The sequence below is a fragment of the Dermacentor silvarum genome, chromosome 6 (assembly GCF_013339745.2).
Source record: "Dermacentor silvarum isolate Dsil-2018 chromosome 6, BIME_Dsil_1.4, whole genome shotgun sequence".
Taxonomy (NCBI): domain Eukaryota; kingdom Metazoa; phylum Arthropoda; class Arachnida; order Ixodida; family Ixodidae; genus Dermacentor; species Dermacentor silvarum.
The window spans coordinates 129,335,869-129,351,187 of NC_051159.1; the positions used below are offsets into that span (position 1 = coordinate 129,335,869).

The 15,319-nt window shown below is 46.9% G+C and overlaps 1 protein-coding gene across 4 annotated transcripts in view; it reads right to left on the minus strand.

The window, feature by feature from the left end:
* Window positions 1-15,319, minus strand: part of LOC119456877 (potassium/sodium hyperpolarization-activated cyclic nucleotide-gated channel 4-like) — a 93,801-nt gene that overhangs the window by 71,094 nt on the left and 7,388 nt on the right. The window lies entirely within an intron of this gene.

Sequence of the window (15,319 nt, forward strand, 5' to 3'; positions counted from 1 at the left end):
TTTACTTATATTCCCCCGCAGTTTTCGTTTGTTTGTTTGTTTTTGGTTTTTACCGTATGCGTGCGCGGCGGCCAACACTCAGACCTTAGGGTTGTTGGAGGTTAACCTTCGCCTGCAATTTGAAAGTTAAGCTTACCATCCGTCCCACATATTCATGTGACTCGCGTGCACATGTAATGCGCTGCATTTACCTGTACTGTGCGTGCCAACTAAACGATAGTTCATCACTGCTGCTTTGGTTTTCATCTAGCGCGGTCTCTTTCCTGTTTTGTCACAACTTGCGGGCAACAGCTCCAAACGCATTTGCATCAGCGCCATTTCTAACTTTGACGACGTGCCGTATGCCTGCCGCATCTCGCCATGTATCATCGCCGCTGGAGCCATGGGGATTCTGCGACCTTGCAGCCACACTGAGTTTGGCTGCCGGAAACGCCACACGTATGCGACCGAGGCCGCGATCCGCTATGCCGGCTCGGTCGCTGCGCCGGCGTCCCTGGATGCGCGCGCTCGCAAACGGGTTCGACCAGTCAAGGGCGGCCGCGTAATTCCGGCGACCTATGCGCACGCACATACACACACGCGTGCACGACAGGGCGTTCCTCTGCCCCGACCACGCAGTACGGAAAGGGCCGAGACGAAAGTATTAAAGAGCGAGAGTGCAATGAAGGGCGATGCCGTCAGGCAAGGTCAGGCAGTGCGTCGTGACCGTCGGCACTCGGCAGGGCACGAGAAGCAACATCGTCTGAGTGACATGGCCACGGCTAAAGATGGGGCCTTCTTCCGCTCTCGCTGTCGTGTGTGGCGAGAAAGAGGGAAGGGAAAATGTGTGTGTGTGTGTGTGTGTGTGTGTGTGTGTGCGCGCGCGCGCGCGCGCGCGCGCGAGCGGGTTGGACGCTTCAGCTTGACGCGTCTCACTTAATCTGACCCTTTCCGTACTTGGTTGGTAGGTGTCATTGCAATGGTTCAACACCGCACGGACTAATGAAAGAATGAATGAATGAACGGAAGTGGAAAAGATAACGATGAGATACAAGCGAGTGTTAACAGATGTGTACGAGTGTTTCATACCTGCATGTGTAGGAGAAGATGTGTCTGTTTCCGGCGCGTACGCGTTGTCACCAAGCGCGCCATCCTTTTGACTGTTGACATACTTTTCTGGCGTAGAGTAGAGGATGCAGTCACGTGACATTCTTTATTTTAAAGAATAAAGCATTCCCTCTTGTTTGTCCTACTCGTACTTAAGGCGAAGGACAACGCTGACGATGCTTTGACGACGTTCACTCTGCTACGACTTGACAGGTGTTGACTGTGCTCGAACGGTTTATATAAGCCAAGCCTACCAAGGTTATCTATTATGGGCAGGGCGGACGTCTTGCAACGCTCCGTTGCATCATCAGTGGAAACTTGCTGTGCAGTCGCCGATATAAAATGTGGCAAGAAAAAAAAAGAGGTTAACTATCTTTAAAATTTTCTGCCAGGTTTTTTAGAAGAAGGAGAAGGACGGAAAGCGCACGAGACGAGACACCAGTAAGCAGCAAACACAAGTAAACGTGCGCGAATATTTGAAATTTTCCATATGAATCAAGCAGTCCTTGCTATTCGATTCATATTCGATTTCAGAATAGATTATTCAAAATCGTTGATATTCGTTTCTGTTCGAGCGTAAGATAACACTTAGCGGAGTCTCGAAGGAGAGATATTGGTGCAAGCGAGGACTGTTCTGACTGATTTTGGGATTGGATAGTCATGGTATGTTGCGTAGAGGCACCACTCCCTGAGCGAACACTTGAAGACGACAACTTATGCTCGATGGATTCCATTCATTCAATAAGAATGAGTCGCTTTTAGACAGTCTATATAGGATTTTGGTGTCCTCGCTGAGGCAAGGCAATTTATAATTTAACAAGTATCACCATCTTTGAATCCCTTTAAAGAATGCGCGGTGCAGTACAGTATCATGGCATGTCTTTTTTTTTTTTTAATTCCTTGGAGAGGAAACAAAAATAAATGTGAAGGGAGCCCGCGCCACTACAGGTATGGCAGGCTAAAACCAATCAGAAATAAAGGGGGGATTGAAAACCCAAAAATGGAAATTTGTCTTTTTCTTCTTCTTTCTGGAGTTTTACGTGCCAAAACCAGTTCTGATTATGAGGCAGGCCGTAGTGTAGGGCTCCGGATTAATTTTGACCACCTGGGGTTCTTTAACGTGCACTACAACGCAAGCACACGGGCGTTTTTGCATTTCGCCTCCATCGAAATGCGGCCGCCGCGGCCTGGAAAGACCAATTGGAAATATAAGATAGAGCCAGAGATGCCGGTCGGAGAACGTCGGCGTCTGGCAAACTGCGTGATAAAAATGTGACAACTGTGGGCCTATTTTACTTGCGAACGTGAACCACGTGGTGGTGGTCTGTGATGGATTGTGCAATGAAGAAAATTGGCTTTTCCATGGAAGTGGGCCACATTTGTTGTGGTAAAGTTTGCGGCGAGAACAGCGACGATATCGGCTTACGTATCTTTGCGTAGGGAAACGGGCCACATTTTGTGTGCGTGTGCGTGTGTGTGTGTGTGTGTGTGTGTGTGTGTGTGTGTGTGTGTGTGTGTGTGTGTGTGTGTGTGTGTGTGTGTGTGTGTGTGTGTGTGTGTGTGTGTGTGTGTGTGTGTGTGGTGCGCGCGCGCGTGGTGTATTACGCGATTAGCAATACATCTTGCTTACGAGTCTGTGGACGCGTGTTGCGTGTAATAAAACCAGTCGTAGTGATCAGGCGTAGTGGCCCGTTATTATTGTACAGGTGAGAATGAATGAGACGCGATGATTAGTGAACGCATGTATTTCGGAGCCATCCGCGCTTTGTGCAGAAAAAGAAAAAAAAAACCCTTCGTTTGAGCATAATTTATCGACTGAGAGGTATGACTACAAATGAGCTTCTACGATGTTTTGACCACTGCCGGAGCTGCGTGTATACGGGAATGCCCAAAAGGCAAGCCACCTGAAATTATCGCGATTTAACGCATATCAGAACTTTCTTTTTTTTTCGTTATCTGTTTATTCACCTTCATGGCACGGACTTTATGCCGTGATGATGCACACATGAACATGCAAAAGTCGGGTCTTGTAAAGTTGAGAGCAGCAAAGGAGGCAGCAGACAGCGAAGTTACCGCACAACGGATTATGTACTTATGCATGATTTTGCTTTGTACATTCACATGACCGAGACTAATAATTAAAATTAAATTATGGTGTTTAACATCCCTAAGCTGCACAGCGGCTTATGGGGGACAGTGTAACGAAAGGCTCCGGATTAATTTTGTCCATCTAGGGTACCCTTATACCATGCTCCTAAAGCAGGGTAATAAGTTTTTTCTGCATTTCTCCCTCATCTTAATTTAGGCGCTGCTACTTGGTACGGCTCCACTGAGCCGCCGTGTAGTTGTAGACGAAGTTCACCTTGTATATCGTTTAAAGCTACAGTGTAAATGGGGCGCAAATCAGTGCATTCACGACAATGCAATACAAATTAGTGTTCGAAGACCAGTCATTTAGCGAAGTATCACTTTGTCACCGCGACATTGTGCATCATCTGTGATAAAATGTTCATTTTCGAGGAGTAATACATTTCAGTAGATATTTGATCTACGGAGGAGGCGCACTTTTACGAAATCGCCACACGCTGCTTATGGGAACCATGCACTTGGCAACAACGCTACGTTGTTGTACCGGTAAAACGGGGACGATTATACTTCCTAAGTACAGTTTGTAAATGCTGTCACTTCAAAAAATAGCAATATGCCGGACTTACGATCGCGGCAGTTGATATACAAGCAGCGCTCTTGTGCAGAGAGAGCAGGTCGCATGAACTTTTTTTAACAACCAGCGCCCGCTTCGGAGGCGCGGCAGAGGGGATCGGCCCCCGCAGTGACGTCACACTGTTTGCGAACAGGGTGTACGAAACGAGGTGGATATGCTAAATGAATTGAGCAAATGTATAAATAATTATGACATGGCATGTGCACCCTCAACACTCGTTTCCCCGTCCTTCGCCAGTGGTTTTGATCGATTGTCGAAGAGGCAAGGGAGAGAAAAGTTAGAAAAGGAAATAATAAATATAATGGAAGGTATTGACAGGAAAGGAAAAAAGAAAAGAAATAAATGCAAAATGTTTTCTTCAATTAACACAACACTGTACGTGCATCTTGTGCCATTGTCACTGTGCACCATAGAACAGCAAGCAGTTGTTTCTTATTTACAAGCTCCGCGGAGCTACAGTTGCGGACGTCCTTACATGCAGGTGTATTAAATAATGTGAATAAGCCTCATTCTTTTACCAAACGGACTCCGCGCAAATTTTAAATCTGACGGTGTCCGGAAGTAGAAAATTAATCGATTGGACATTCGAAAGTCACCTTTCTCGAATATTTGTGTTCGACTCGATTCTGAAGTTTCAGTATTCGAACACCCCTAAAATCTACTTAGTTGCTCTAGGCCGCTGACGCAATCCAGCTCTTTGACCAACTACTTCTTATTTACTACTTCCTCGGTGCTTTAGATGTGTGCCATCGGTGACGTCATTTCCTGTACAGATGCTGGGAAGGAAACTGCCTTTGTGAAGATGGTTTAGCTGTACTAATCTGATCTTCATTGCGTTGGTCAACCTGGACTGCTTTAGCACGATATATGTATTTCATTTTCAGCGTCTGCTACCGTGCACATGCACATTTAACGGTTCCTGTGTCACGCAGACCGCTTCCACTTTAGAGCGATCCATAAGACTCCACACCAAGCCTGTGTGACTCGTGGATTTACTCGCGAAGAAGCGATGCTGTTGTACCGCATCAGAACCGAATCCGCGTACACCCCAGCTTTGTTATTCAAGACTGGGCTTTAGCGCTTCCCCACTCTGTGCCTTCTGTGCTGACATTGGCGACATCGAACATTTCATTTGGCTCATTTCTGTGCCCGCAGTTTGACACAGAAAGAAAAGCGATGGTTGAGAGCCTGCAAAAGAGCGGTCTCACGCACAGGACCTTTGAAGACGTCATCTTCGCCGGAGGGTCTGCGCAACGACTGCTGATAGCCTTCATGCGAGACACCGGGCTCATCGACACCTGATGATACACCCCTGATCTCAATTCAAAGGAGGATCAGGCGGAACAATTGCCGGCTATGTATGTCAGGCTAACCCCCCTGCTTCAACATCATCACCACCACCCCCACCACCGGCACCATTCATAAGGAGACAAGATTACCCTCTTCGTGTCCGATAGTCATTCCAGGCAGACCTACCTTCGTACAAGATAGTAAAATATCAAATTATGACAAGGTTAAATGAATCATTCTTCGCTTTACCCTGATAAAACCACGTCTCCACAATAACCTTCTGGGTACTTCGCGATCGCCATTTCAATGAGCAATGAGTACGAGCTTACGACTCATATCCATGAAAGAGAGACGACGCAATAAGGCCATTGAGGTTGCTCCTGGTTTGCTACCCTACAGAGGGGTAGAGTGATAGAAGACATGAAGATAAAGAGAAAAGAAAGTGTCAGAAAGTAATGCTCGACTACGCACGACCGCGTTCACGACGCATTCAAGCCAGTCACCGAGACCAGTGGTGTTTGTTTGACTTGGGATAATACTATTCCCAAAGTCTTTAAAGCGATAACATTCCTTGGCTATTTCTCCCACTTTGCGGTTTGTATGTCTCTGGACGTGTATGGCCAACTTGGGACACTAGGTGCTCCTATAGTTGCCTCTAGAAAGTTAAGAAAATGTCCCATGGTCGGCTTCGAAGCGTTTCTACAAGTTCAAACACGTCATGCCTTGTGTCTGAACACGGTTTAATGCTTAATCAAAGTACCATTTTCTCTGCAAGGTCCGCCGTGGTGGGTGAAGGATACGTTCATCGCTGAAATGTGCAGCGCATAACGTCTCTTGTCGTAATGGACAAGGTATCGCTTACAAAAGATATCAACCCAAGGTTGCTTCTGCTGGGATCTTTTCTTTTTCTCTTTTGTTTTATGTCCGACGTGTTCACAACCTGGTTAATAACGTCTGCATTGGTTGTCATCACGTTTTCCACGATGCGCTGAGGAGGAATCCTTTCAAACTGCCTAGAGCTAAATAGGGTAAATTACACAATACGAGACAAACTTGCGGAGTTGGGCGTGGCTGTTTATCCGCATGGGAGAGCGTCATGGGATCGCTGTTCCTAGTCCCCCCCCCCCCCCCTTTTTTTTTTCTTTCTCTCTCGTTAATAGAGACAGGACCGAAAATAAGAGATGACGGGCAGAGAGGTTAAGCTCTCGGACTTTCAGCCACAGTCTCGACGAATTTTAAATATTATACCGCGTCGAGCTTCACTATCAAGTGCACACAAAATATACGCCGGCGACGTAATCAAGCGGGGACGAAACAGATGCTCGTGCAAATGGTCTTAACTCTATGCAAAAGCTAAATGTAACTCGGAAATCTTGATCGTTTCATTTCTGAGAATTCCTCGTTATCTCGTAATGGTGCCGAAAATGGAAACGCATGTTTAATCCTGTCGACGAATGAGCCTTAGTAGAAATTAAAAAAAGAAAAAAAAAGCAAATAACTGAGTCTTCTTGAGAGACATTGCTGCACCGAGCCGGAACATTTGTGTGCTGTCGCTATAAAAGGCTCTTTCATGGCGGGTAAATTGAGCTCATGTCCTTGTTGTGAAGAACGCTGTTCTTTACAGCGAAGCTGTACATGGCTACCCCCGCAAATTTTCTGCGTCCGTGCGTATACACCGTCGCGTCGACAAAGAGAAATTTTCGTCTCCAGAGCGTGTGTAATTTTGAGTTTCCGCGTAACAGAATTGTGTTTTCTCGTATGTTCAAATTACAGTCCGATGCTATCATGTCTGCAGGTTGTGTGTAAGTCGTACTGTACAAATCTTGTGATGCACTTTACTTGGAGAAATTTAAATAGTTCGATAACGCACTTGACTGGGGATGGAGAGAGAGAGAGGGTGGGAGGGGGGGGGAGGGCTAGGCGGATCGCGCATGCAATCACAGAAATTCCGGGCGAGGAGGCAGGTGCCGGGTGTGCTACCCCCTGGCTACGCCACTAGCTGGATCGACGGTTAAAGAGAGTATTATTTTTTCGCCCGGACGAAACACATCCGCACCAGTGCGCTTCTATTGCATCGATAACGTTCGCATTCAGCCGTCACTTGCTAAAAATATGCATTGACCTGTCGAACAAAAACACGCAGCTGATAAGAATTCCGCGAGCACTGATCTCGGAAGGCTGAAAGACCGACTAGACTGGGCCCGTCATTCTTCTACCCGGCTTGACGCTTTTACGTTTGATAAGCGAATGGGTGGGGATCGTGCATTTCTCTACCACTGAGTGACTTGTTCGAGTGCCCCGAGTTGGACTCCCTCAAAGGCATTGTTTACGTGGGGAAGGCAAAGAAAGAAAGAAAGAAAGAAAGAAAAAGAAAGAAAGAAAGAAAGGAAGGAAGAAAGAAAGAAAGAAAGAAAGAAAGAAAGAAAGAAAGAAAGAAAGAAAGAAAGAAAGAAAGAAAGAAAGAAAGAAAGAAAGAAGAAAGAAAGAAAGAAAGATATAGAAGATCCGTCAGGCGCCACTGCCTTGGAGGGAAAAAAGACGGCGCACTTCAGCGATTCATTCGGCTCGCAACTATAACTCATTGCAACATCAGCATTCTCTCACAGTATAGACACCTCGCTCAAGATTATGAAGTGGTAAGTGGGCGAAGGGTTGAGGTTGAAGAACAGTTTGATTAATGAAATTGGGAATATATAACAAGCCAATTAAAAAATAATGTTTAGACGCATTATTATAAACTTTGTTATGTTAACGAAAGAAAAATTGTGCGCAGACAAGTTAAGCTCTACATTCTCATTTTTGTGATATGCACAATTTCGCTTCTGTATGACATCGCATTCAGCGGTAAACATCATGATATATGACATTATTATATATTTTTAATATATGATTACGATACACAATAGTGAGGTCCAAGATTCAACATTCGTCTTACCTATCAGGCCCGTAAGCCGACGACAGATCAGTTTTCCCTGTTTAACTTGGGTCGCATGAAACGCTTTTTTTTTTTTCATTTTCGTTAGCCCAGCTTGTAGGCGGCACTGGTTGAGCCAAGTGTCACCTCGAAAAAGAATTACGAACGCTATCAGCGTACCGAGGAAGTCTGGGCCTGTTTTCTTGCAAATCTCCACAGTTGCGCCACGCTGCCGCGCGTGCACGTCCTGCAGGCCATTGCTGCCGGGTGTCTCGCGTCCTCCAAGTCTTGCGGTGCGAGAAACCAGCGGTTGGCAAGCTCTGACGCAACCTTGAGGCGCGCTACCATCAACCCACACTCGGTTCACTGCAGCACCATGGAGAGACCGCGCCGCCGAGAGGGTTACTAATGGACCACTTGAGTCACCTTCTCTGCCGACCTCACGCACGCGTGCACGCGAATGGGAATTAGCGGTAGGCAGTGAAGAGGTCGCGACGAAAGGAGAGTGTCCGCGAGCACGCCGTACTTTTTCCTCTACGACGCAACCTTCTCTAAATCCCTTTATTTCGCATTTCGTATTCTTTCCGCATAGTCAACCGAAGTCTGGCACATAAAAAAAAAGGAAGAAAAAGACGCCTTTTCTAGGGACGTAAGTGGTCGACAGGTTCCCTTAGCTCCACGCGGCGTGCACGTAACCATTGTTCCACATCGGCTCGTGCTCAAAGAAATACAAAAGGAAGAATTCGAAAGTGCGGCCACCACATGCATGTTTCACTCTATAGAGCAACAAAGGCCCGTATTTATGGCCCTCTCTATAGGGGCCCCCTACTATTAGCTATGAGAGGCGTGTAATTTCAACCCGCCGACTACCACATGTCCCGAAAAAAAAAAAAGAACACGCTAGACAGAGAAAACCTGCGTCTGCGGAGAGCATTGAAGCTGCGTCTACACGAAACCGCCAGAGTCGGGTCGAGTCAGCTTGTCGGGCGGCCAAAAACCGATCGTGAGGTTCATGTAAATGTTGTAGCGGGTCGGGCCGAGCGAACGTCTAGGGGAGTTCGGCCAACCCGCCTGCGAGGGGGAGGGGGGGGGGGGGGTTGACTTGGCCAAGCCGTTTGGCAAAACGCGTGTGAACGCGGCCTGTTAGGGCTGGATGAGCTCGACTTTTGACTCAGCGTCGAGTTCATATAAACGAAGCTAGAATAATCGCCGGTGGCTCATCGTTGGTTGTTACATGTGTACATTGCCCTTCGCGCATCGGGGTGTGTGTTTAACCGGCAGGAATTCACTCTCAGACAACCGGCTAATGAGCAAGTGTAGAATGTGAACACTAAAATATTAAGTCGAGCTACATTGAAAGATTGGGCGTCTGTAATAATAACGCCTTCGCCATTCGTAGCGAGAACAGAGCTTTTGTAAGCGATAAAAATGCCAAAAATGGAAAGTCGCAGTGGCGTCACCTGTTGGGAACTATGGTACCTCCCATGTGACGTCAAAAGGAGGTCGCGCTGAGATTGCGTCAACTCATCTGTGCTGGCGCGAGCTTTTTTTTCTTCTTTTTATTCCCCCCCCCCCCTTTTTTTTTTAATTGGATGATTTAAATGTGTCCGCCAGACCCGTCAGCTACTGGTGCTAGCGGTAATGCTTTCTTCCTTTAGGCCGCCGAGGTAACCACCTCACGAGCGTCACCGTGAACACAGCATATGCAGAAGCGGCAGAGGAAGCGGCCTTAGCACTGGCCCTCACACAAACCAATGCTACATACGTGATCTGCGATTCGCAAACGGCAATTCGCAATTTTGCAAATGGGCGCATATCGCAAGAGGCGTATGACATACTCAAGCGACATCCCATACACCAGGGAGAGGCCGACGTCGATAACCGAAGGCACTTGCTATGGATCCCGGCACACACTGGACTGAGCATCCCCAACGAAGCGGCTCACCGCGTTGCTCGAGGCCTCACTCACCGAGCATCATCGGAGGAAGAGCCCCCGTGGGGTACTGCAAACGTCTGGGCGTGGGAAGATCGTTTGACCAGGTTCCACGACATCACGACACACTACCAGTTACAGAGACGCGTATACCCATTCTCTCACGCTAGGTTAGACAGGGCGCAAGCAGTACACTACAGGCAATTACAAACTGATTCTTACATAAACCCAAGACTCATGCACGCCATGTATCCAGAAATGTACACTACAAACAGATGCACATCCTGTGGCGAGGTTGCCACACCTAATCACATGTTATGGGAATGTCAGGACATAACAAACAATTCGGGCAGTGCCGACACCTCCGTCTCTTCCACCGCCAGCCTCCGCTCGCGTTGGAAGACTGCACTGCTCAGCTCGAACCTGGCAGTACAACTCTGGGTCGTCCAGCGAGCCGAGGAAGCCGCTTCGAGACAAGGTATCGGAACCGCGTCCGCGGCGGGTGCCCAGACCCACTAAAAATACGCCGGACTCAAATCTTATCGATTCGATAATAAAGTTTACGTTCTTCTTCTTTAGGCGAAGCTCTCCGCTTTCTGACGCAGCCTTGCGAATGAGAGTTCAATTTTCCGTGTTTATACGTATACCAGCCGCTGTACACGCATAATCGTCCAGGATAAAGGTATTTCGCTGCTGGGCGAATTTCAAAAGCGAAAGTCTGGATTTCGAAAAAGACACGACCTCTCCGTGGCTCTTTGCCGATATACCGTATAGATTTGTCTGGCACTACAGGATTTGGTATATACGCGGTATGTGCAAACAACGGATGCAATGAAAAAAAAAAAAAAAAAACGTAAGCTTTTTAAAGGGGGAAGCAAGAATCTGCGCCCATATTTTTCGTCCACGCCAGAATCGTTACCGAAGTCCAAAGAACGAAAGTGTACAAAACTCGCTTTTTATCACCATTATATAGTACCCTTAATTTTGTGCCCTAATCATGGGTAACTTTGTAAATAGGGGACCCAAAGTTAGCAGACGCTATCGGCCAAATGTGCAAAAGAACGCAAAGAGAGTGCAAAATAACGGCAAAGGGTGCACAAAATACTTGGGGCTTTTGGGTATCGCAAAGCCGTTTGGAGGCGCTATTTATATATAAACCTCCCAATTATTTTAAACCGCGGCGTATACATCTTCGCTTCCAAGTGCTGGCAACAACGGTGGGTCTAACGTAATACTTTTGCAGCTATTTATTGTTTATGTGTTTGTTAAACAAACAACCAATTACTACTAATACTAATATCAATACTACAACAGTATATGTATACAGATGTCATATGCTACTACTACTGTCGATTTTCGAAATAGGCTATCGCAAAGCACTCAGTTGGTGCCTTTCGTTTCGTTTTGTTTGTATCTCGGGGCTCCGTCTGGCGTCCGCTGACGCCCTGAAATTAGTGCATTACACAATCTGGCTGAAATATGCCGCATCGTGGCCAATGTCTTCCGTTATTGGTTTTAGTTTATTTTTTCTTGGCGGTCTATCATCAACGACAAAGAATGCGGTGCCGGCTCCACTGCAAGAGCCGCTGCTGTGGTCGGTAGTTGATTTGTTTATTATTTATTTATTTACTTTTAATGCAGACGGAAAATAAGAGGAGAAAGAAAAAATATCGTAGATATGGAGAAGAGAAAAGTCCACGGACACAGGCACCTTATAACTGCCTCCGTAAGCTGAACTACTGGCGTCGATGACGTCACATATTGCGCTGTTGACGGTGCAGATTGTACAGCTTGAGAAGAGGAATTTAAGTATGGCCTGTTGGTTTATGTTGTGTTATGGTGTATCATTCCCAATCAACTTTGCCTTGGGATATTATGTGGCATATGCTTCAAATGGGGGAAGAGACAATTTTTTTTTTTAAGAGGCTCTGCAGCTGAGCTAATAGTGTCCTTCCTGCGGGGTTGAATTACTAGCGGCGGCGGACATCACTGATTATGCGCGAATAAATAATTGCTTAAGCAATAATGCTTATTAGTTTATTAAATAATAACATTGGAGAAAATTTTGCCGTTGCGAAATTGAAGCCAGTTGGTTCTCAAGAAATATACACTCATTATTATAGGAATCCTGATAATAGCTGATTTCTCTCTCGAAGCTATAGTGGTAGACTCAGGATTGTTACTACAATCCTTCGAGCACAGACAATATTGAATTTCGAAATTGCAACAATAGCTCTATAGTAACTTTTAGTCAATATTGAACAAGCGTTATTTGATTAGGCAATGCGTAAAATAGCAAAATTGAGTGATGCATACCGCTGCGTTGCCAAAATGCGTTGCGTTAATGCGTTAATGCGTTGCCAAAAGAACAAAGACATTGTCTACAGTGAAATGTCTGGAATAATCTAGGCTCTTCAAAATTCATATACACCTCATATATGCCTCAGCTACAATAGTTTCTCTGTATCCACTTATATGCATGCACCCGTCCATTTCAATGGCACCTTTGAATTGAACGAATTTACTGTTTTCTAGGGTAGCAAGATATTATTTATTTCAACGATCAACGGATGCGAGTCATTCATGCTTAGTCTTCCCCTCTGTCCCCACTCACACAAGTTTTCGGTAGACGGCCGACTGTCTGTTAACCTGTCCATGCTTATAAGAGCAAGGAGAGGTACGGAGATCGACTAGATTAAAGTTTACGATTTGCTACCCTGCGCAAGAGTCGGGGCGAAAGGGGTTAGCAAGAAGGGAGGATGAGAGAAAACACAAACAATTTTTATTTTTGTTTTTCATTCTCATTAAGGGAAAAAAAATGAATAGCAGGCGCTGCATTCTCCCACGTGTCTCAACTATTTACTAGTTTAGTTTCCCGCCGCCGAGTCACACGACAGACGATATATCGTGCGGTTCCCGTGCTGCTTGCATGCACACTGCAAAGACCGCATTTTATTTCTGGCCTACTGCTTAAGAGACGCGACATATCGGCCGTGACATCGTACATGACCTTGCATGCAGCCGACGTAATCGGCCACCAACCGTAGACAGGTTACGTTGCAAGTTACTCAACACGAACGAAATCGTCGGCAGATGTGCGACAGAATATGATTTGTGGAGGTTGCGTATATCGTACAGCAGAAAAATTGTATCTGGAGGAGAAGCAGCCAAGATTTGATTTCGCCTCACTTGATTACTCTTGAGATGCCGTTCGGTGATACAGAGAGGAAAAAGACAAAAAACGATGATTAAAAGGGAGTTTTGCTGCATGCAGTTGCAAAGTCACTGATTTGAATAAACTAGGTTTACTTTTGGAGACGGATTAGGTATGCAGTTGTTAGGTATGCACTCGGTTGATTAGGTATGCAGGCCACATTTGTTCTCTAGAAACCAATTCGGAGTACCCTGTAGTTGAGCAATTCGTTACGCTGACTCGATGAGAGATTAAACACACCTTAGATGAGCGCAAATGTATTTCTGTATAACGACAGCTTATTGCCCATAAAGAGAGAAATAAACTTTATTGCTAGATCAGGCTTCTTGAGCCCAAAGGTGGGTGGCCTCCTCAGTCCAGGTAGCCATGGCTCGCTGCCGCCGCCCGAGCCCTGTTCACCAACCGTAGCTGGTTGTCAGGGTCTTGTGTCACCAGCAGAGCCTCCCACTGGTCTTCCGATTCTTCCTCTGAATCCGCTTCTTCCTGCATGTTATCGTCTGGTGGTGATGATGATGATGGTGGTACTTCTCAGTTATTCCTGCACCCCAGCACCATATGGCGCAAGGTGTTGGGCGTGTCTGGCGGGCAGAACTTGCAGTCTCGTCCGTAGGTGCCCGGATACATGGCGTGCAGCAGTGTTCCATGCGGTATAGGTTCCAGCCTGGAGTCTTCTTCAGGTCACCGCTTGTTCCCTACTCATCGTCTTATGCGCGGGCGGGTAGCGACGCCTCTGCTTCCTGTAGTGCGCCAAGATATCTGAGTACTTCTTGGATATCCGTTCATCATCATCGTCAGTCGTTGGTCTGTGTTCTCTGCGTGTCGGAGATGGCTCGGCGTGCATGATCTCGAGCCGCGGCGTGCGCCGCCTGGTTCCCCGCGAGAGACTCGTGTCCCGGCGTCCAGAGGATGTTTGCTATTTCTATCTCGGTGTTTCTCAAGACCTGAAGTGCTGCCTTTCCGATCCTTCCTTTCACATACCTTCTGCATGATTCTTGCGAGTCCGTCACCACGGTAACCAGGGTCTTCTTGCACGTTGCGATGGCCAGTGCTATGCCCAGCTCTTCCGCTGTGCTCGCGTCCTTGGCACCTATGGATGTGGCTGTAAGTTCTTCGCCCTTCTCGTCGACCACGCTGATTGCAAATCGGTTGTTTGTTCTGTACGCAGCTGCGACCGTGTATCTCACATTTTCTTCTTTGCTGTTGGTGCGTTCGAAAATTTGCTTGAGCGCTTGTATTCTCGCCTGTCTCCTTTCCTTGTCGTACTCGGGATGCATGCTTCTGGGAATGGTACTTATGCGTAGCTTGTCTCTGACCTCGTGTGGGATACGCTGAGGTAGGTGCCTCTCATCCTCGACTTGGTAGCCCAGATCTTGGAGCAGGGCTCTTCCCGTCTTTGTCAGCTTTAGTCTCTCCAGTTGGTTGACGTTGTGCGCTTCCACGAGCTCTTCCCACGTGTTGTGGACTCCCATTTTGAGTAGTTTCGCCGTGGACGTGGAGGGGGAAAGGCCCACGGTAATTTTGTAGGATTTTCTGATGAGGGCGTTGACTTTGTCTTGTTGACTGTTCTTCGATGTCAACGTATGGAGTCCCGTACGTGACGATGCTCGTGAGCAGCGCTTGTATCATTCTCGTGCAGTCTTCTTCCTTAAGTCCGTGACTTTTGCTCGTCATTCTTTTAATAAGGTGGGTGACTTGTTGCACTGTTCTCTGAATTTTTCCAACTCTGCTCCCCCGGCCCCGTCCTTTTGAATCAGGAGTCCGAGGATGCGGAGCATCGTAACCTGCGGAATCATGATGCCTCCCACCTTTACTTCCGTGTCTGGTATCTGCTGCGGTTGTCGGCCTCTTGTGCGCTTTCTTAGCACCAAGAGCTCCAACTTTTCTGGTGCGCACGTCAGTCCACATGCTTCCAGGTACTTTTCCGTTGTGTCAACCGCTTCTTGCAGGGCGTCTTAATTTAATTTAATTTAATCTAAGCAGCAAGGCTGGTACCTAGTATGGCAGACTATGGCTGATCTCTAAATTTGCTTCCGACTAAAGTCTCTCGGGCGCATCAGAAAGTTTTCCGCCTCCTTGCGACCACGGAAACGTCTCCACATTTTCATGTTTCTTTATCCGAGTTTATGCACTTCACATGACAGAGTTTCATAAAACGAAACT